The sequence below is a fragment of the Erithacus rubecula genome, assembly GCF_903797595.1.
Source record: "Erithacus rubecula genome assembly, chromosome: 4".
Lineage (NCBI taxonomy): Eukaryota > Metazoa > Chordata > Aves > Passeriformes > Muscicapidae > Erithacus > Erithacus rubecula.
This window is the reverse complement of record NC_136686.1, coordinates 31,292,303-31,316,144: the sequence shown is the minus strand read 5'-3', so window position 1 is coordinate 31,316,144 and position 23,842 is coordinate 31,292,303. Positions and strand designations below refer to the sequence as shown.

General features: G+C 43.2%; 1 protein-coding gene across 8 annotated transcripts in view; it reads right to left on the bottom strand.

The window, feature by feature from the left end:
- TCF20 (transcription factor 20) overlaps window positions 1-23,842 on the bottom strand; it is a 129,099-nt gene that overhangs the window by 52,109 nt on the left and 53,148 nt on the right. Inside the window, exon 1 of one of the 8 annotated variants that reach the window (XM_079303643.1) lies at window positions 13,082-13,217. The exons of 4 other annotated variants lie outside the window; for them this stretch is intronic. The gene's annotated coding sequence lies outside the window, so the exon portion shown is untranslated. Of the gene's footprint in view, window positions 1-12,600; window positions 12,818-12,949; window positions 13,033-13,081; window positions 13,218-23,842 lie in introns of those variants that run through there. 3 more of the 8 variants (XM_079303646.1, XM_079303644.1, XM_079303645.1) reach the window with 3 other exon arrangements.

Here is a 23,842-nt window from a genome sequence, read left to right as displayed (position 1 = left end):
CCAGTTCATTATCACAGAGAGTGCCAGACCTTATGGAAGTAGCTAAGCTGAAGTATCTTGCAAAGTATATAAAAATTAAACTCAGAATACTGCATTAATAGAACCAAATTTTATAATTTTAAAGAAGCAAAGCAAGTCTTAGAAACAATATATAGTGGTTACACATGCTTAATTACCTAACAGCAACACATATTAGCAACACATCTTGCAAATCAGTGGTAATACTGGTCTTGACAAAAACACAAAAACAAAAACCAAGACACCAAAACTTAATTTTGGCCTTCCAAAATTTGGCCTTCCAGTTTTCCTAGTGAAAACTTCTATCAAAAAATTCCTCAAATGAGCTACAGCTTGGCCAAGTGGATTGTAACTAGCTTCCATCATCTCACAGAGACACCATGCCTTCTTTACCAAAACGTCTGTACAGCTTTTCAGAAAGTCAGTATGTAAGAGCTTAAATCCAAACAATTAAAGAAATGGTTCTCACAGAATGGGTGAGGAACAGATGAGCGTGGCAGAAGGAGCACAGTGAGCTTTGTCAGTTGAGAGAGGGGAATACTCTGGAGATTATTGTGCTAGATAAAATCTACATTCCCTTATTTTTCCATATATTTCCTTAAATGACCACAGAAAAAGCCCAACTACAGTAAGGAAGGTACACTGACTCAGGCTAACTCACAGGGGAGATGTGAGCACACATACTCAGAGCACTCAACTGCTATACTAAAAGACATCATGTAAACAAATGACAACAAAAAATAATCAAACTTTGCATGTGGCTATTACTTGGGTGCTGCTTTCTTCCCTCACATCCATAATATTTTTTAGAAAACCACTTGTATAACATCAAATCAGAAATACACACACTTTTTTGCACCTGCAAGTTTTCCTTACTAACTGAGCAAAACTAAAATACCATCTCCAGTTTAGCTTTGCACTTTTAGTGGAGTTTACTGTTAAATTCACATTCCTAAACACGAAGAAAGAAGAAATTTGACAAGAACAACGTCTGTTGTAAGCCAGTATTTAAGTTGTAGTACCATGAAAACATGTATTTCTAGAAATATAACTGATCAAAGTTCAGCAGGATTTTGGCTGATTGCATATATCAGATTTTATTATTATGCCATTGGTTTTCAGTCTCCATCAACAGCACAGATGCACCTAAATAGCTTTCAAAAATCCAACAACGTCTTGTTGAAAGTTATCCATCCAAATTCTTAACAGACACTGCTATTTTAATAGGAATCCATGCAAATCAGTCAGATTCCATTTCATGTCAAAGATTAAAACAACAATTTTGGTTTCATATACAGGGTCAGTCTTCTCTAGCCCAGCTGAAGAGGTCCAGCCTACTCTATGGTGTTAAGGCAGCATTCACGACTGATACGGTTGAGAAAACTCAAAACTCTGAGAGAGAAAAGCCATTTCTGACCTGACAGATCCATTCACTGTGTCATTACACAAACATCTGTACCAACAAAACGGACACAGCAGGAAGGGTTTAAAGTGGTGTGGCCACTGAAGGGCACTTGTAATCAGGAGCTTATATTTAAAAGGCTCTTTGTCTTTTACACAACAGTTGAACTGCCCTTCCTAACATCAAAATGAAAATAATACTGAACCTTCAGCTCATTTTTTCCCCTCCAAGCTGCAGATCAGCTGATTACACATCCTAATCCACCTCACTAGTCCTCCAAAAATTTTGGCAATTCATCACATACCTCTTATTGCAAATTGACCTGTGTCCATACCCCTTATGATAACTGCTCTGACAATACAGCAAAATCTGAACATCCACTTCAAGAACTACTTGTGACCTGCCCTTCCTCAGAAATGCAAGACAGGAGGCTCAGCAAAGGCATCACAGCTCTCACTAAACTTTTACCTTTCAGTTACAAAACAATGAAAAGGAGAAGTCAATTATTAATTACAAGAGGAAAACCGTAAAGTGTAAGCAGTTGCCAAGTTCTATCTACCCAAGCACCCACCTTCTGTGCAAAATTTATCCAGTATCTAAAACACTCAGAACTATACAGTGGGAGAAAAAAAAACCCCAAAAACAACCCTACCATTTATTAACTTTTATTATTTTTCATACTAAGCAGTGGCCCCAGCCTTGATGACAAGTTGCTAAGATGAATACTTATAAGGGTCATATTAAATAGTACCTGTAATATGTCTGTCTTTTCTAGTCAACATAGCCTATACAATTAATATTTTTATTCTTTTTTTACAATGACTGGTGCAATGAGCCTGTAACTAAGACTCCTGGGAACTCCTCAAGGTAAATGAAGTAAATTGACACAAAATCTGTATCAGTTATGTGCAAGTATTATTACAATACAGGCAATGCATTGTACACAACAATTATATCCACTGATTAGGATAAAACCATTGTTGAAGATAATACCACCTATTTCCATTACAGGAGTAACATTAAAATCAAGTAGAAAATAACCTTGATCTAACAAATTAAACTAACAAATCAAAGAATTACTGTTCAATTGCAGAAAAGCTGTACTCAAATTTACAACTTCCAATCTTCTTATAGATAGTTTATGTTTCTTTACGGTAAGACAAAAAAAAATTTAGCTTTAACACTTTTAATTTTCACTAGCCAAGGTAATCATTCTTCCTATGAATTCATCCCTCTAAATCAATGCAGATTTAAGAGGAATTTGAGTGTGGAAGGTCTGCAAATACTACTGCTACAGCACACTTTGAAAGAAAATACGGTCAAGGCCATACCATGCTTACAGATAAAAAAAAATGGAGAGAAACCTTAGTTTTCCCAAACACAAGAACTGTTTGAACTCTTAAAAAAAAATTCAAAGCATTTGTAAGATTTTCACACTAGAACAACAACAACTTTTCTTTGCTTAACATTTCTCCTTGTCTCCTACAACTTATGTCCTCTAAATGTCCTTTGCTCATTTTCCCACACTTCAGATTCCACTGTATCTGCCTCATGTTGAAGCCACAAACTGAAGCAGACCCACTCTTACAGTAAGCTTTGTCTTCTGAGACTAACAGGGAGTGACTAAGACTTTAGCCACACTTACATGGAGACAGGAGAAACAGTTCAGATTAATACAAAATAACTTTTTACATTTGAATAATTCAACGAAGAGATTACTTCACAGGTAGGACTATTTTAAGGAGGACCTCCCCCTTCCTATCTACCCACCCCCTCCCCTGCAGGCTTTCTCTGAAATTTTCAGATTGGACCAGTTTCTTGAACCACCTCATTATGCATCCACACTGTAGCTCCTCTGGCATAACCAACAGACAGATGAGACAGAGAGAAGGCAGTGTTGGAGCAAACAGCTCAGAACTCCTGAGGTTTATACTTATCCTTGCCCTAAAGCACTTAAATTGGTTCACTCTTACCAGCTCCCCTACTGAGTTAAAACTTTTCAGAAGCAATCTTTCCACGTCACCTTATATATATAAAGTGATTAAACTTCTAACACACCTCAGTTAAATATCTGAAAATCTAGGTTTTAAACTCAAGCCACTGTAACCAACAAATTCCATACTTCCAAGTTCTGCTGCCACAGCTAAAGGCAGAAAATGTCAATTGCAGTCAGACCACACCACAGGCACAAAAATTAACTCTAATGAGCATAAACAGTTCAGAGAAATTAACAACCTACAATTAGAGATCTTCTCACAACCAGGGTTTAAATCTTTCTCCTTCCCCAGAGGATTTCTGTATCATCACAATGACAGTGCCAGGAGCTGTGTTGAAGCTGGAAAGCTGATGGACAAAGCTTCTGTTGCATGTATTCAATGTCATATCCTAAAGGATATATCCTTAAGGAAGTCAGCAGTTGAAAGCAAAGAGGAGGGATTAATCCAAAACCAGAGAAGAAAACAATCCTCTGTAAATACTGATTAGTGGAGGATAACAAAGAGACTGCACTCAGAGCATAGTTTTTGGAAATGCTAGAGTTAACATTTTAAAGTAAGACAGAGGGAACTTAAGATTACTCTCAGTATCAGTCCCACTATTATCTTAAACTTAAGTTCCTGCACTCCTGCAGTCATTCATCTGGTACACCAAGGAGGAGAGAAAAAACAAAACCATAAGACTCTACTGTTTCTGTCTCTACCTATCCCCCCTCATGAGGAAGCTAAACAAAGAGGTACAATTAACATAAACCATACACAATGGATTACATTTAACCATTTCATAATGCTAATGTAGTCCTAGTGTTCCATTACAAGAAAAGATCTCTTTTCCTAAAACATCCCAACTTTCTATAAAAAACTGAAGTCTAGTACCTTGTTTCAGCTAGAAAGATGGCAACTAAATGACTTTCACTTTGAAAATAATTTCTGATTCAATTCTTCAAGTCCTGTTAACCAACTGAGCAAAAGGACCTTACTCCTTAGCTTATTCCAGAAAGGCAATGCACACACAGAGCCAAAATTCCATGAGTAAACAGAGACCAACAAAGTCTATAAACATTACAGTAGATATATTCTGTGGATAAGTAAAATTGTTTATTTCCTAAATCCTCCTCCCTTCCACTTTCAGGAACTCCCTAATGCTGTTACTCATTGAGCTAAGAGATGTGCTTTCGCTGGTGAGTCTGACCCAGGTTTACTTAAGTTTTCTATTTCCACCAGCTCCAACAGGGTTTTGACTATGCTGTAGAGTATACATATAATTAACCTCTTCTCCTCCCTTTGCTATTTTTAGCAGCTCCATTATATACACCTCCCTTTGGTTTTCCACAAATTCTACCTTCCAAACATAAAACAAGCTGTATTACTGCAAGGCAAAAAGACAAAGAAACAAACCAAATGAAGACATAACAAGTCAAATTTCTATATCCTAACTGCAGGATACTACCATCATTGAAATAAAAATGCACTCAACTGAGCAATTTGTAAGCAAGAACATATTTTCGTCTCTGAACCCCAGAATATGAGATACCTAATGTACGAAAGTTGAAAGACTTTTCTAAAAGAAAAAGAAAACACAGAGCAAAAGGAAATAAGTGCAGAATGTGAGAATCCCTGCTTTCCAAAGTAAATATGATATTAGCTGATGTCAGAACTGTAAAGATGTGCAATACCACACCGCAGTGGACCCCCAGCTAATCACCAAAACTAGTGCCCTACCACAGCTGGCCAGCTAACAAATCTGCAGCAGAGTTCTCTTGACAGCACTCTCAGAGTAACAAGGGATGAGATGTTTCTCCATTAAAATGCAGTGATTTAAATGGAAGGCAGATAAGTACAGCACAGTTCAGTTTTCTCATGCAAAATAAAAAAGCATCACTTTGGAGCAATTCTCAATCATGCTCCTGCTACTTCCGCTCTCCCACACTACAGAAGAGAATCTGTCACTCACTCTGCAATGCCCTGCAATACAAAGACAATCTGCTACCTCCTTCTGTAACAATTTTGCCCAACACATTAAATTTACTGCCTGCTAAGTATCTATTATGATTATACTCATCAAGACCTATCTAAAAGACCAATTTTATGTAGTAATACACACAAGGCATGGTCAGGATCAAGAACATCAGAAAATCAGGTGCACACATTTTATGCAAAAATGTTGGAGCAGAGAGAGAAGAGAAACCTCCCTAACTCCACACATGAAGTGAAATAGGGAAAACTTACAGTGAGCAAATCAACTTAAACAACATGACAGAATACTGTTGAATTCATTTTTTGCCCCAAATGCAAGATGAGAAACAAAAGGGAAAGACATGGTTTAAAGCATCATGGAATCCATTAGCTTATAAAAGACCTTTAAGATTATCAAATCCAACCTCTCTCATAGAATACTCATAGCTACCACAAAAACGTCCTTAACCACAATGTCTACACATCTTTTTAAACACTTCCAGGGATGGTGACTCCACCACTTTGCTACAGAACCTGTTCAAATGTTTAACTATTTCAGGTGAAAAATATTTCTTAATATCGAATCTCAACCTCCCCTGGCACAACTTGAGGCCATCTCCTCCTGTCCTATTGCTTGTTACTTGGGGTAAAGAGGCTGAACAGCCTCCTTTCAGGCAGTGTAGAGAGCAACAAGGTCTCCCCTGAGTCTCCTTTTCTCCAACTTAAACCACCCCAGCTCCCCCAGTTGCTCATAATATTTGTGCTCCAGCCCCTTCACCAGCTCCATTGTCCTTCTCTGGATACACTCCAGCCCCTCAATGTCCTCCTTGCAGCGAGGGGCTCAAAGCTGGACACAGGACTGAGGCACTTGTGCCTCACAAGTGTACAGGGGCTGGCCACACTGTATCTGGTAGGAGCCATGTTGCCACTGGCCTTTTTGGCCACCTGGGCACACAAACTCATGGGCTCATGTTCAGCTGCTGTCACTCCACTGGGCTGCTGTCCAGCCACTCTGCAGTACTGAATGGTACGGCTGCAACTCAAGTGCAGGACCTGGCACTTGGCCTTGCTGAACCTCATACCACTGGCCCATCAACCCAGTCTAACCAGATCCCTCTGCAGAGCCTTCCTATGCTCCACCAGATCAACACTCCAGCCCAGTTTGGTGCCATCTGCAAACTAAGAGTGCACTCAATCTCCTCACCCAGATCATCAATAAAGACATCAAACAGGACAGGCTCCAGCACAAAGTCCTGGGGAACAAAACTCAGGACCAGGTGCCAGCTGGATGAAACTCCATTCCTCATCACTCTGAGACTGGCCATTCCGCTGGTTTTCCACCCAGCAAACAGGGCAATGGTGCAGGACCACCAACAGCCAGTTTTTCCAGAAGAGTGCTGGGGGAAACACTATCAAAAGCTTTAATGAAGTCCAGCTAGAAACATCCACAGCCCTTCCCTCATTCCCTAAGAAGAGGTTACCTTGTTGCAGAAGATCAGGCTGGTCAATTAGGATTTGACTTCCCTAAATACATGCTGACCAGACCTGGCTGAACCATACATGCCACGTGATGGCACTTCAGATCTGTTTCAGGAGGTTCCTGGGCACAGAGGTCAGGCTGACAGGTCTGCAGATCCTCCTTCCAACCCTTACTGTAGATGGCCACCATATTTGCCAACTTCCAGTCACCAGGGACCTCCCCAGGTAGCTGGGATTGCTGAAAGCAAGCAGCTCAGTGAACACTTCTGCCAACTCCATCAGCAGCCTGAGTGGATCCCACCTAGCCCCATAGACTTGCATGTGTCTAAGTGGTGTAGGAGGGTCACTGACCATTTTCCCTGAGATTACAGGAGCTTCTTTCTTCTCCCTATCCTTGTCTTCCAGCTCTGGGGTCTGGAGATGCGGGTAACAACTGGTCTTGCCATTACAGACTGAAGCAAAAAAGCATTAAGCATCTCAACCTTTTCCTTATCCTTTGCCACCCCCACACTGAATAAAGGACTCTGGCCCTCCTTCTGTTGCTACTGTATGTTATAGAAACATTTTGGTTGTATTTCATACTAGCAGCCAGATTTAGTTCTAGTTATGTTTTGGACTTCTAATTTTCTTTCTGTGTAACCTCTCAACATCATGGTAATCACCCTGAGTTTAATGCCCCTTGTTTCAAAGGTCATCTCTTTTTATTTTCCCCAACATCCAGCCAAAGCTCTCTGTTCAGATAGACCAGCCTTCCCTGTTAGCTTAGCTTTCAGCACATGGTGACAACCTGCTCCTGCACTTTCCTTCTTGAAGAATGTCCAACCTTCCTCTGTCCTTTAGGAATGCCTTCCAAGGGACTCTGTCAACCAGGCTCCTGAACAGGCCAGAATCTCTGCTCTCTGGAAGTCAGAGGTGGCAGTTCTGCTGATTCCCCTCCTTACTTCCCCAAGAACTGAAAACTATCCTTGCATGCCCAGGATGTTCTCTGACCATCACATCACCCACCATGACTTCTCTGTTCACAAACCACAGGTACAGCAGGTGCCTTCCCTAGCTTACCACCACATCATTCGTGTCAGGACACACATTCCAAGAACTTCCCAGACTGTTTCTGCCTTGATGTGTTGTATTTCCAGCAGAAAACATAATGCTAATCATGCATCATTCACTACATTTATCATGTAACCATTCATGTTAGTATTTTAAAAATCACATATATCATTTCCACTATTCCAGAACATCTACTCATAGAAAACACTGTTGAATAAATCAAATCTCATGGAAATTGAAGTGTATCCAGGCATCTTACCAAGAGTAACAGCAAACTGCAGATACTGAATTGAAGGCTGATTAACAACATTTCATTATGGTCATGAAGGTTTATTCCTATTCTGGCAAGTATGACAGCACATATTTTTCTTTCAGCTAATAAGTTTTAGGTATGTTTTTCCCAGTCATTAGTGATGCTATACATGGACACAAGCCATTCAGTCAGCTCTGCTAATACCAAGTCTTTAGTTCAGTTAAAAGCTATTAACAAGACACTTTGCAGCACCTAATTTTACAGGGAATGTGATATGAGCAATACTTCAAATAAACTGTACTAAAGCTTCCAGCACAGCAGCTCCCTATACAATTTCTAGCTAGGTACTGATGAGCTCTGATGAGAGCTCAGAGGGTTCTGTTTAGGATTTGCAATTTACTAGCAATTAGATGACTGAGTTCATACTAGTAAAATACTATGAAACCTAATCATCATGTTTCGGCACAGAATGTGCAATGAATTCCATACACAGTTGTTGGTATGAACACAGGTACACTGTGTGCTTGTAATGAAAAAGCAGGGGGGAAAAAGTAATTTTTCTAGCTTTTTCTACTTGTTGCATCACAATTCAGGCAAGAAATAATGGCCTTCCTAAATGGAGAATAGGTCAAATCTCAAGGAACTCAACTCTCTGACAAAGAACCTGGTAATACTTTCCCCCCCACCCCTTCCAAATATCATCACAGGGTACAAACACTGTGGTAAAAGAAAAAACACAATAGGCACTGGAAAAAACACAAGCCTGTTCAATGTCACCAGTCTGAGCTCACAAGAGGATGCTTGCATTTTTGGCTGCCACTGCTAAGCTCCATTCTTGAGGAATCACTGGTAAGAGGCAGGAAGAAACAGGAGTCTTACTGCAACATCACAGCGCTGTTGTATCCAAAACTGGAAGTTCAACTGCTTGTGCTGTTATTCATGAAGGCAGCAAGAAGTTCAAGAGCTGGTAAAATGCAATTCTACATTTCTTTGTCTTCAAAGGCAAACAGGCAGCAAAGCACAGACTCTAGAACCCCCAGAGCAGATCTTATCCTCCAACAGGGCAAAACAGAATCCACTGTTGACTACATGTCACTCTTGACTTTTGAGTCTTTGGGTCTCGCTTTCTATTTTTGTCCTTTCCTGTTTCTAAAATGCAAGGAAAGCCATTGCACATGCATAATGAAGAACATCACATGCTTTTCCAAGTGTCCCCAAACAAATCTTAGTGGTAAGCAGCAGTGGAAAGGCTCAGTTGAAGCAATCAAGGAGAGGTATAGCCAGACACCAGGGTGACACAGATGCACCAGCAGTGCTGTACATGGCTGAAGACATCCTTCATTTATCCAGTTCAGTCAAGACTGAAGTCTAGTCAAGAACTGTCAGGAATGGGATCCAGGCAATAAGAATAACTGAACCATCTTTTCTTTCTTTTTTTCTTTTTGTAAGTAAGGAAAGTTTGATAGGAACAAATTTGAACATCAGGATCCCACTACAGGAACAGCCTCTCCTGCATGATTTCAGCAAAGCATACACCTCTGCATACACTATGTTTGTGCTCTCTAGCAGTAACAAGAAATGTTTGACTGCAATAAAGACAATTCTACATAGCATATCAACACTATTAGAAGTGGGTTTAAACACTAAGGACTGCCTTTATTTTTGATTTTAGAAGTCCAAAAGCTAAACCAGAAATTAAAATACTATTTCAAAAGAAATTTCACCAAAAGTGGTCAATAAAACATATCTTTTGCTATCAAACTGCAGTTTTAATTTCTTGAATGGGAAGAGTTGGTTGGTCTCAATCTAGTCTCCACCAACAAATCAATTAGTTGGCTCTTCAGAAACTGCCATTAATAATCTTCCCCACTTCAGAGTCCAACCATGGGATTAAGCAACACAAATTCTCACACAGCCAGTTAAGGTACATTCTGAAGCCTGAGAAGCCAGCACTGCCAAAAGCATTACTAAATCCTTGTAATTTATAAGAATTCAGGTTCCCAATACATGAATGTGATACTTTTCATAAGTACAAAACATAACTGAACAAGATATAGAAAAATAAACACATGCTTTAATTAAAAAGCTATCCCACCCAAATGGAGATCTGGCATGCCCTGTATCAAAATGCACAGTATGCATAAGTCACTATAAACTCTTAAATACCCTTATCTCAAATTATAGAGAAGCCAAGGAAGCAGCATGGAATTATTCAAGTTTATTACATATTATGCCTTCACTCCAGACAGCAGCATTCCAAGATGGTAGAATGGCAAAGGAACATGTGCACTGTAACTCTTACTCCAAGAGTGGTGCTATTGCTGTTTTGCTGCGTCTCGTGGGTGGTTTAGTTACACCTGACCTAAAAAGGGAGAAAGGGGGTATGCAATGATTCTCTTTTTAACATTGTCCTAAGAGCTCAAAAGACTGTCTTTGCACACATTTCCACAACAGGAAGTGAGAGAGGGAAAAAACTCAAAATCCTACACATTTCACTCTTTGTCCTACACACTTCATATATGTATCAGTCATAGATGGAACCATTAAGAATGCTTTTATTTACACTGAGTATCCTTTAAAATGTAGCAAACAGGTTAGGAACAGCCTATTTCTTCAGCTGAAGATTAAGGAAGCTTCTTCTGACAATAAAAAGAGGTCTCCTTTACAACTAATACACAAATAAGTTCTCTTTCATTTAAATAACCTTCACTTCTTATTTACACATTATAGAAACAGATTTACCTCTTTAATAAAAATTCACTTCAGGCTATTTTTATGAAGCATTAGTAACAAAGAAAAGTAACAAGAACAAAATCAAAACTCCTGACCTCCTATCAAAGTCCCTAACAATGAAGCTGCTCCTACAGCTTTCATATAGGGAAGCACAATTAACCTGCCCCAGGCTGCAAAGGTATATGAAAGCACATGTTTCAGCAAAAATCCATGTTCCATCTACCCCCAAAACACTGAAAACTGATTTATAGGTCAAAGCCCAAATTGTGTCAAAACACCCACAATTCTACTAGAAAGGATGTTAACAGACTTAAAGCTAAATAGGCTGAAGAATACCAAAGCAGAAAAAAAAGTCCAAGAACTTCCCCCAGACATTTAAACCTAACAACACAAAGCCCAAACACTATCCCAAAGCTACAAGATTCAAAAGAATCCAATAGGAAAGTAGTATATTTTATATAAAAAGTGTTGTCATACTTTCACTCAAATGGCACAGTAACTTGCTTGTTGATTTAACCAGAATCCACAATACCAGCAATTTACAGAAATGAGGAATGACTATCCTCCTCTCCTTGTAGCATTAACAAAGTTTAAGAGACAGATGACTAAGCAAATAAATCTTTTTCCTTTTTAACAGCAATTCTCCCTGCAGTACACTAATGCAGCTGCCCTTTCAAATGCCAATGGAACCTAATATTAAATAATACAGCTTCAAACAACTCAAAGTGAACTAACATGGAATCCTATTTAAAGATGTGGATTTAAAGGGAAAAAAACCAAAGAAACAAAAAAAATGCAAACCATTTCAGCCAAATGAAAACTGAAATAACAATACTAAAAATTATTTATTACATACACTTAATGAAATGTATTTCACTAGGCTATATAATACCCATAGGTAAGCCTCAAAAAACAAGTTTATCTGACAAAAGAAGTCTAGCAAATGTGCAAAAGAAACCAGCTCCTCTTGAATTGAGTTCAGCCAATGTGCTACAAACCAAATCCAAAAGCTGCTGCATCTCCATCATGCAGTCACTTCATTGCTCTATAAAATCTGAGGAGAGGTGATCCAACTGCTCCGTGCACATCTATTGGTCAGGAAGCATGCTAAAAATCATACTCTCCCAAGGATCACCCATGCATGCAGCAACAGATGGCAACAAGCGACACAGACATTAATAGCTTTCAAAATGCTAACCTAAACACAGAAAGCTCTGAAACTCGATCCCCTCGCAGGTGTACCTCTCATTTTTCTTTTGTTTTCACAGGAAGACTTTAAATAAAAAGGAATAATACAGAAAACAACGCTGCAATTTAATCAAGCTGCCTGCCCTTTTAATGAAGGAAAAGACAGTATACACAAGAAATAAAGGATTCCGGTGGAGTCAAATCTACTCAGAGAGACAGTAATCACTTGTTGATTCATACACAAACATGTTCTTATTTTCAAGTTAATAACAGAGCCCCAGTACCATTAGACAGCTCTGATACATAGGTTAGAACACTTACGTTACATAACTTTCCTTTATCCCTTCCCTCAAGGCAAGAAAAATAACTTCCAACTGCAGCCCTAAACACAACTTCCAGCAAGGTAAGCACCATTAGGAAAAGACAAACTGATCCTCACAGCAGCCCGAACACATTATATCCTGATTATCTCTGCAGATAAGCAACGGCTAGGCTGAGCCTCCAAAAAGCAGAGAGGCACCACAAACCTCAAGCATTCCCAACACAGCCTGTCCACCTACTACAATTCCAGCACTGTGCATCCATCTTCTCCAACAGTTTTAATCGCTTAGCTCTTCAACGAAAACACCAATCCCCACAAAAACTTCGCAATTCTTGCAAAAAGACCATTCTTCCGGGACAGAAAAACAGGTGGGCACCCCACCAGGCAGCACGAGGGCGTCTTCGAGCACACGTAAACAAACATTTTTTTTCTTTAAAGAAAAAAAAAAAAAAAAAAAAAAAAAAGAGAGAGAGAAAAAAAGGGGGGAGGGGGAAGGTTTAACTTCCCAGGAGCCCTTTCAAAAGCCCCCCTGGTACCCAGCGCTCGCCCCCCACCTCACGGATGAGATCCTCACATCCCCTCCCACACGCGCAGGCGACCTCGGCTTCCCCCGCCAGGAGCTCACACTCCCTCCGCAGGCCTCCCACACACACCGACACATCCCGGCCAGCGCGGCCGCCCCTTACCTGAGACCCCCCCCGCCGCCGTGCCCGGCGCCCTCCGCCGCGGCGGGCGGGGCGGGCGGGGCGGGGGCGGCTCAGCAGCGGGGGCGGCGGAGCCGGGGGGCGGGCGGGGGCGCGGGGGCGTCCGGCTCCATCCTCCTCCCCTCACTCACACCTCACACACACACACACAGGAAATAACACAGGGTCACCTGACCCCCGGCAGCCAATGGCGGCGGCCGGTGGCGGAGCCAGCGCGCGCGCCAGCGGGAACGGCGGCGCGAGGCGGCGGGTCCCGGCCGGGCGAGGGAGGGAGGGAGGGATGGAGGGGAGGGGGAGCGGCGCGTGCGCGCGCGCCCCCGCGTGCGAGGACGTGCCTCCGCGCGCGCGTAAGGGAGCCCCTCCCACCACCGCGCGCCCGCTTAAAGGAACCGCGCGCCGCTCCCCCACCCCCCCCCCGTCCCGCGCACCCGCAGCACGTGGCCGAGGCGCGCCCGGTGCGCGTGCTGCAGTAGCCCGCCCTGCGGAGGGCACCGGGACCCCCGGCGGGCAGGCACCGGGGCAGCGCACATCTCCCTCTCCCCGCCAATCAATACCGCCACCCTCACCCCTCCAAGGCATTTTAACAACCGGCTTTGCTCCGTTTGCCCACTTGTCTCCGCCCGGCGGACAGCGCGGCCGAGCCCTGGCGGGGCCGGTTCGCAGCCCTGGAGCACACTCGAGGCGGCAGTCGGGCCGTGCGCCGGGGCTGGGCGGGCCCCGAAGCGGAGGTGCCTCAGTGGAGGCGCGGGGATCTGAGGAAACAACATGGAGGCGGCGGTGCCCGTGCTCTCCTGCCCCGCACCGCCTGCCCGGAGCCTCTCGGGCCGTCACGAGTGGCACTGCCGGCCCTCCGAGCCCCCACCAGCCTTGCATTTGGGAGTCCCGTGCGTCTACTGCACTTCTGCGCTGAAGAGATAATTAAGCTTTCTTCAGATTATTCACTAGTTTTTGGGATTGAGTGAGGGCAAGGTGGATGGGGCAGCTGTAGAGCAAGGATGCAGTGCCTGTCAAATCATCACCTCCTTCATTTAAGCCAGTATGCCAGCAAGGGAAGCTCTGTATGACATTAGTTTCCTCCATCTGCCACTCAGAACGTTTCACGTGAAAATGCAGTAGGGCTGGCACTCTGCGAAGCTCTAAAGTAGTGGGCAGAGAAAGCTCAACCATCATTTAAAACTTGCTTTGCCAGGAACTTTGCTGAGCAGATATGACACTTTCAATAACTGCCCTGTTTCCCGAGCTTTGTTTGCCAGATCCTCAGCAAGCCGTATTCCAAGCGAAGGCCTCTTGCTCGGAGCTCATCCCAAAGGCGATGAACTGCTATGAAGGACTGTGTTGTCAGCACAGCCAGTTGACAACTTCCCTGATGGCTCCTCCACAGGTGACTTGCCTTTTATGAAAAATAAATACAAACCACCACATCTCATACCGTGCATTATCTGTCAAAAATAATTTGAAGGCTGGCTGAAATTCCATCTAGATAAGCCTAAAATGATGCCCAGTAGTCTGGGGAAAACAACCAGAACAGACAACAATACACGTGCTTCTTCCATTTGTCTTTCCAGTTAACAATTTGTGGGTGTTAGGGACTCCCCGGCTGCTGGTCAGGAATCATGCACCTGGAGCATCTAGGAAAGACTTGCCTGCTCCTCCGCCCACTCCCTTTGGGCCTTGAGAGGCACTGCCTCCTTTCTGAGACCAATCTACTGCTGTGACCTATGCCTTATCTCCTTGGGATGAGAATACTGCGATGTGCTCCGCCTCAGTTCCCTGGAAATTGCAGCTGGAGCACACAGGCGCTGCCTTACCGCGTGCTCTCGCAGTACTGCACACCCTGCTCTCCTCAGCACTGGCTGCCCATTCACAGCTGGTGTTTCAGGCACAGTGCTTTGCTCACAGGAGGTGGAGGTCATCGCTTCCTTCCCTGGAGAAGTGGCTCCGACAGCACATTCGCCGTGACAAACTGCAAGGTTGCTCTCGTCAGAAACAGCCTTAATCTTGTTGACTGCCACGGTATGCTAAGAGCTTGGTTAGAGCAGCATTCCCCAGGGGATCCAGGACTCTGATAAAAGCTGTAACAGGGTGGGGGAACTCAATAAAATTTTTCTAATTTGGTTTTCCAAATCTGTTTCCTGATTTTGAAGTGAAGCGTCAATTGAGGTCAATAATTTATGTAGATCTGTACGGTAGGAGTGTTTAGAGCACTCTAACTTGAGCTAAACTTAAACTTACCTTAAGGTAAAACCTTTTGGTATATATAAATACATGAGAGCACAGCTTATCTAAATAAGCTTGTTACATCAAGGTATTTTTTACCTAATGTCTGAAATTAAGTTGAAGCATAAATAGCAAAAGTTTTGTTAAAATGCACAAAAAGGCATACAAAAATACAAGGACAGCAACCATTACCAAGTCAAATATTTCTCAAAGGACCAAAAGTTAGTGAAGTATCTGGATCTCTAGTCTGCTGCAGAACAGCATTTCCCATCTCTGTTATTACTACTTTATAGGTGTTACAAGGGAAATACAACAAGAGTTGCTTTTTAAAATATTTAAAAGCTTGAAAACTATATGGTTGATTTTGAAGGATGAACTGAAGTTTTAAAAGAGCTCATGGTATAAACACAGCCAATTGTCACACCATCTTCAGCTGCTGCATTTCAGTAGGCATCACTGGTAATACACAGGGTCAATATAAGCACAGAATGTAAACAAAGTTATCAAAACTGTATTAGTTAAATATCACACAAGTAGAGACGCCATATCCTTTGCAGCTTTCCAAGTGATATATCAAGCTCTAACGTACAACCCCACTGAGCTTAATGGATAATTTAATTCTCTCAGAAACTAATTTTTGGCTGTCTGCAGACTCCAGATGAAAAACCACTGTCATTAGTACACCTTGTTCACATTGCCAAGTTTTGCTGTGCCACTGAACATTTCATTTTCTTTCCAGAAAAAGAAATCCAACCTTCTGACTTGGCCATTCAGTGGCATCTGTCTGCTTGACCACCATCGGTTACACAAAAAAAAAAAAAATTTTTATAAATAAAACATGACTAAGACTAATGAAGAAAGTAACCCCATCATGCTACTAGGGCTACAATCCCTCACACATGATCAGGGTGGGAATCTAACATCCATGCAAGATTTTCTGCTTCAATGTAATCTCCTCAGTTGCATCTATACACTCTCACCCTTCAGTTCTGAAAGGAAGAAAAAACCCCAGGGATTTAAGGCAAAAAATGGTTACCAAAAAAAAAAACCAACAAACAAAAAACCCCCACCAAAACCTTAAAGGATCAATTTCACAACGAACACAACACACTAAACAGGTTTGAATGTAAATTTCCAGCAAATACATTCCATCATCCAAGAGTAAGTGCTATAAATTCAGCATATGTGCTACACCACAGTCGCAAGAAAGATTGAAATCTCTGTTTTTAGTGCAAGAAAATCAGCTCGGTCATAATTGTACAGAGCCACTATGGTACTACCACAGCAGAAACTTTCCTAATCCTACACATTTCCTCCCTGAAATCCTCCCTGCCATCTCCTAATCAAAATGCTTTTGAGGATAGAGGCACAAATAAGACAGGAAAATGGTCTCAAGACTTGGCACCCTCCTCTGTGATGGATGAGAGATTCTGAGCAAAATAAAGTCCCCTAACCTGAGTGACTTCAGGTTAGTGCCACTGCTCCCACCAGTGCTGCTGTCATTACACACATGTAAGCAATGCTGTGTGAACTCTGCAATGGCTAAAGCAAATGTTTTTCCCTGTTCTGTCTTAATGTAAGGCTTACCTTGCACTTCTCTTTCCCCTCTCTCACAGATCCCAGCGAAAAATTGTCCTTCTGACCCCAAGAGGACTGACAAATGGAGATGGAGAGTCTCCTTCTGTCTCTGAGGTCACCACTTCTGATCTAGCTGTAATTCAGTAATTACTCAGTTCGTGTGGCTCTCCAGAAGCATACATTAGCAGCTTGGAGGGGGAACAGAAGGATGACACCACTCCTGACCTCTTCCACCTCTCATCTTCACACACCCCCTGAGCTCCCTGTGCCTGGAAGGGGGGAGGACAGTAAGTGATGCAGGATGGGGGGTAAAGAACAAATTTTCAGGTAACACATGATGGAAAGGCTCCAAGCACCCCAGAGTTTGTTAGAGGAAACATGATTTCTGAATGCAGCTGATGGGGTCCTCTGAGAGATTTCTTCTTTACAGAAGGTTTTACTGCTGATGCAGCACTAGGAAGGTGAAGCCTCTGCAGAGTCAGGCACACGGATTTCTTACAGGCATGGCACCCTTCCCCTCAAAGTTACCTCACCTAATTTACCCTTATCCTAATCTTTTCCCCGTTACACAATTTCATGTCATGCACAAGCTCACCACTGCACTTTCACAGCTTTCATCTAGAGGCTCTTAGATGCTATGGGAATGGACATTAGACTACCTTGAAGACAGATAATACAAAACATGACAGCAAGATTGAGCACCTACAGGTCATGCAACCGGGGACTGAAACTTATATTCACGATGGGACAGCTACATCTTTAACAGAGCATAAAGCAAGGGCAGCTCACCTATTTCTCCTAGAAAGACATCAGCATGGCTATATTCATTAACATTTCCTGCCTCTCTTCCTACCCAGCCCCAGGACTTTCCAAACCTTCCTCCTATTTCTTTTACACTTAACTTCAGATAAAAAGTGTTACATCTGACCCTACGCAAGGAAGCAGCAGTATCAGATGTCTCCTAAGGAACTGCAGCAAAGACAGGGAAGGCTTTCCTCTCATTCACTGATATTTAACTTTTCACCATAAGACTACCAAAGGATCTGTGCTTGTTGGAAAATATTTTGGACAAGCACAGATTTTCAGCATACTGATGGTCATGTCTTGGGTGCATTACTTGGAAGCTGCTTCCCTCCAGACACTGGGAGTGTCTCCATAAGCCATAGCGTTAAGTCCTACAGACCCTTCCTTCAACAGAACAACTGGATTGAAAGAGTTTGGAGCAGCTCAAAGGAAGGAAAATGATAAAGCAGCTGAAGGTAGGTAGCGTGAATCATAGCAGGAGAACAAATTAAAACACTGCAATGCTTCTGCCTTTTCATCTTCCCGTTACAAAGAGCTGATTCATGAAAATAAGATCTTTGTACCTAAGACCTCCTCTGCTTCTTCTGCTTCTTCCTTTTGCTTCCTGCCAAAAAGCTGCTTCTGACAGAATAGAATTAGTTGCTGTGAAAGTTATTGTGATGCTGCAGACAAAAGAATCTGAGTCCAACAGAAAAAGTGAGAACAACAGAAGCCGAACTTTTGAGGAAAAGCCAATCACATTCCATGCAGATGCCCAGAGTAATAAAGGTGGAAATTAAAGCAGAAAGCCATACAAATATGACTCTCCAGCAAGACTGTCTGCAACAAGGCAGAAAAGACCATCAATAAATCTTCATTATCGGAATTGCTAAGCATAACTAAATAAAAGTAGAAATTCAAATATTAGAACTTGTCTTTTTAAATGATCTTACATAAAACCAACTCTGCCTTGCCCGAACATGTTTTACAGAAAGGGATTTTTTTTCTCTCTTACTTCTGCTAGCCCTTTACAGAGGTTTCATTTGCTGAGGTGGCTTTTTCTGCCTATGGGGAAGTGGGAATTTCTGGGCTTAACAAGCTCAAATCCCCATGACATATAGTTCCAAATTTTAGAGGCAACTAAGGTTTTGATTCTTACTTTGCTCCCTGTTGGCTTCCTCCCTGATGTATGCAATAGCAGTTGAATCTCAGCTGTGCCAACAGGAGAGGGAAAAAAATGTCCCTGAAGGAACAGCATTAGTTCTTCCAGTCACCTTGCTGCTACCCCGCTCCAGAATTCCAGGCACATGAAACAGCACATAAGAAGAGCTTGCAGCAGCAGGAGGCCAATGCAAAAAACATCAGACTGGACCAAAACCAAGAGAGTCTTCCTATATTCCTCTGGTAAGAAGTCTGTAGTTATATTAGGTAGTAGAAACCTAAGGGTCCACTAAAGATAGACATTGCATGAAATCTCATTAACTTCTTGTCACAGAAATCAGCTTCTGCTTTTTTTTTTTTTTTTTTTGTTACATATAGTGATATTCTCTGGTCCTGATTCAGCTGAGAGATTGGTTGATTGAAAATATTTTTAAAGTTCCATCACAGTTTGCTTATATATCTATCTCCTCTTGCTAACAAAACATGAGGAGAAAAAAACTATTTCAAACACAGCCACTTTAATTACTTTGTATCTCGAGACTCATTAAAGTATATTCAATGCTCAAACACTCTAATTCTACATCTCAAAACACATTAATGCCTTATTTTAGTGCCCTGCATTACTTTAAAGTTTTGCTCAAATCCAAATCAGGATAGGGCACATGAGAACATACAGAACTTACAACTTTGAATGCAACATACTTCACTATTTTTGAACACTACTGACACATTTGGGGATGGGGAAAAGTAGTGTCTTTTCATTCACAAATGATGAAAATGCTTTAAAAGCTATTAGGTAACAAACAAAAAGACACAACTGTCCTCAGTGAAGAAAATCAGTCTTCAATTTTTAAAGGCTGGACAAATCTATCTTTAGAGAGTCCAAGCCATGTAGTAAAATCTTAAGTAACTTGGTTCTGTTTCAGGATTTGAGGGATTCTTCCAGTTGCCTACTTAAGTTCAGGTTCAAACTAACAAAATCTCTGCTTACATATCATGGCTTTCATGATTCCTCTTGAAATTATTATCTTCTGCAGATGGGAATCCTGCTGGCACTCACATTTGTCCTGAGAGATGATTAGGACTGAAGGTCTCCCATTTAACTTCTGTAAATGTGCTGTGAGTAATTAGATCTAAACAAAATACTGTCAGTTCCATTAGGGTTCTGAAAATAACGTCAGCACTTCTTAGGACATGGAAGCAAGAACAGATACCTCAGCAACCACTGCTCAGTAAGTCTCCACTGGTTTTAGCAAGTTTAGGAAATAGCCCAAACTTCCAAATAAGAAAACAGGCTATCCCAACATTGCCACCCTCAATGAGAAGCAGCAGCATTGGGCAGGGGAGGTTCTGCAGTACTCAAGGTCATCCCCTACCAACCCTGGCTGAACCCAGGTTTCACCATGAGACACTGGTTACATTGGTGGAGAGAAAGCATTTCACCGGAGTGAAATTTCACATTCCTGGGGTACCTGCCCCCAGCTCAAGGATCTCCTAATCAGGGCCAAGCCTTTTCACAGCAGGGAGCATAATGTGCGAGAAGAAATGACTACTCCAAAAGTAACAACTCTTACAGTGTGATTCATTCCACAGGCTAAAGATCAAGGTGTCAGCTTACTCCTAATATTGATGAAAAAGGGTAGCCACCCTATTTATTAATCAGCTAGCATTATCTCCTCTGGAGAAACAGTAAGTCAGCAGCTAGCCTCAGGTGATAAGTAGGGGGTTTCCTTAACAGACCTTTTCACTAGGACACAAGTTTAAAAGAAAAAAAAAAAAAAAAGTAGAAAAGGAAAGGTGAAAAGCAGTTGTCATTGCAAGAAAGGGAATATCTTAACAGAAAAGGGGAGGGGGGGGTGGGATGGTTCAGTGTAAGAACTAATTAACGCTTTCAGCTTGTTCCCCTTCACACTGCCTGGAAATTCTTTTCTGATACACACATTGCCTGCCTAGGGCTTTTTGAGAGACCCTTGCACATCCTCACTGATTACTTCCCCTACTCAGGGAGACAGACTGTCCTTTACCCTAAATGCTTTTATCCTCTTGATGAGGTCTCTTACCCAGCTGGATCCTGCTTCCTTCTCCCACTGCAATCTCTGAGCCTGAGAGAAGACACCTGGGGACCTTCCACTTTGCTAAGGAAAGAGATTTAATCCTTTCATATCCTAGCATGGGGCTGAAGTGATGCACATCTCCCCCCGACCTAAACACCTACGGTTACAGTCCTGGGCGACGGATGTCCCCAGCTGAAGAGAAATCAAAGGAAAGGGTTTTCTCCACTGTCTTCTGCTCTTTTAAAAGCAGGTGTAGATAAAGAACTGAGGAAAGCCCCGTAGGGGATACTCCTGCCACAGCCAGACAAAATAATGAGGCTTAAAATCTCTTCTGTATCTAATCTTAGCTAACTCACATCCCCAATGTCCTCTGCCCTCAGTTTTGCAGGGTGCATTTCACTCATTGCCCCTCACCTGTCAGACTCCCACGCAGTGTCCGGTCCCACTTGGTCACCCCCACTCCTGCTCTCCCTAAGGCCAGAGGTCGAGGGGAGGAGGCCTCAATGGCTCTTTGGACTTAATCTTCCAAGTGGCCTGTGGGGTGATTCTAGGTTTCACTTCCCAGGCAAGCTAGGTAGTGACTCAGACAAGTCAAGAGACAGTAACTCTGCAGAGACAACGATTTTTATCTTCGAAGTTCATTACAAACTTACAAACCCTTACTCCCCCTCTGAGAGAAAAAAGAAGGGAAAAAAATCCCTAAACATCACCATTGTGATGGAACAGAGATGCAAAAATGCCTGAAAGTTCTTTCATGTTGGAGCAGAGGCAGAGGAGTCCTGTGGTGCAGCAGTGCTTTGGGTTTGAGGTTTATTTGTGGCGTTTTGGGCTTTTACACCAAAGACCTGGATTCAAATCCTGTTTCACATCACTCCAGTAGGACAGAGGCTCTTCAGCTGTGGCCAACAGGTCCCTTCCCCAAGGGCCATGGAGCTGAGACTCTGAGAAGCAGGTGGCAGTACATGGGTGTCTTCCAAGAATCCACTTGCCTGTTCAGACTGCAAAAGTGCTGCACAATTAATTATACATCTGTGCTACAAAAGATCAGCTCTATAACTGCAGGGGGTGCTATTCATCAGCCTTGAAACATATTGGCAGAGGACAGCCAGGGTCCAGTAGTTGAAATAAAGAAATAAATAACTACAAAAGCAGGAGGTGCTCTGGGTCTTTAGGAGTGAAGTGCAGCAGCAGGACCCAAGTGACCCGGGAGCGGAGAGAAGCCCGGCCCTGCAGACAGTCGGGACGCGGCGCTTTTCACAGGAGCTTTGGGAATCAGAGCCGCAGGGAAGCCACCGGTCATCGGGGTGATCGGGGTGAGATGAGTAGGCAGAGCAATGGCAGCAAGGAGCCTGCCTGACACCTGCCCTTTTCGCTTCTCAGCCCTCCCCTTTCATGGAGGCAACAAAACATCACATTCCCAGCAGTGAGAATCCAGTTCCAAAGTGGCTTCACCAAAGGGCAAATTCAGAAGGACCCCCTTCCACACGTCCCCTCCTTTTGAAGCCCTCCTTTCCCGGAGCAGGCATTTAGCAAGTACAAATACACCACAACATTAGGCATCCTTCCACTGTCACTCTCCACTATCCTTCCTCCTCCAGACACGCACACTAACACAAAATGACGGCTTCCTCAACAGACTGAATGAGCAAAGCCCTCGCGCTGATCCTTAATTGTCTGCGCTTTACTCTCTTGCTCCAGTCATATTATATCACAAAACTCAAAGCAGCCCACCCACTGCCCCCATCTTTGTCCAAAATCTCAAATGAACAGAAAATCTGACACAGGCAAAAAAAAAACATTACCAAAGAAGGGAGGGGCAAGCTAACCCCCACTCCCCCCCCTCCCCGTTTTCCTCCTCTCTCTTTTTTTAATTTTTATTTTTAAAAAATATTTTTTAGGTTGCTCTTTGCTGGTGCGCTCACATTGCTATTGTGCAGCTGTCAGTTAAAAAAACAACAACAATAACCATCATCCCCCCCCCCAAATGAAGATATTAAAGAAGAAATCATATCTCACAGCCCTTGGGAATGTGACCCTGAGGCCTTGCCCTTCTCCCTCCTGATGCACCCACATATCACGGGGGAATGGCAGGCCCCCTCCCCATCCACCCCCGTGCTACTTTGAAAAAAAAAAAAACACATCCAAAACCAAAACAAAATAAATTAAAATTAAAAAAAAAAAAAAAATTATCAACGAGAGATACAGGGGGAAGAAAAGGGGGGCGGACACCCCCCCCTCCCGCATATGCACAAACCCCATAACCCATTTATGTCGGTCTCGCAGGAGCCAGACTGCAGCGCGCAGCCAGCAGCTGGGGCCTTTGAGAAGGGAGCGGGCTGGCGGCTCGCCGTGCCCAGCCCGGCGCTGGGGCCGCCCCGGCCCCGCCGCCCGCAGCCCCCTCCCGCCGGGCGGCCGGGCGGGCTCGGCGGGGGCGGGCGACACGCGCGGGGCGCCGCAGACACACGGCCAACGCCGCCAACGCCGCCGCCGCGCGTGGTCGGCGAGAGCTGGCCTCTGCAGGGCAATTTCCCACTCTCAACTTTCAGGGAGAGGGAGAGAGAGATAAAGCCCATTTACTGTACCTTTCTGGCATCTTTCTCAGCTTTCCCTGCTGCTTCTCCCCACCCCCTTCCGATTTATCTCAGCTACTGGTTTTATAAACCGAGAGGGTGGAGGGGGGGAGGGAAGAGGAGAGGAGGGGGCTTTTTTTCTCTTCTCTCAGCCTCGTCTGCACCTTCTGCTTGAGCCCGCCGGTGAAGTCACAAGACCGAGTCTCTGACATCACACAGAGCCCACAAACGCCGGATTGTGACTTCACTGCAGGGTAGAACAGGGAGGAATAGGAGAGGGGAGGGGAAAAGGCTCTTATTCAAACACATATCTGCAGTAGTAACAAAGGGAACTCAGGAAATGGCTGGCCAAGAAAATGGCTTTTTTTTTTGCCTTTTTT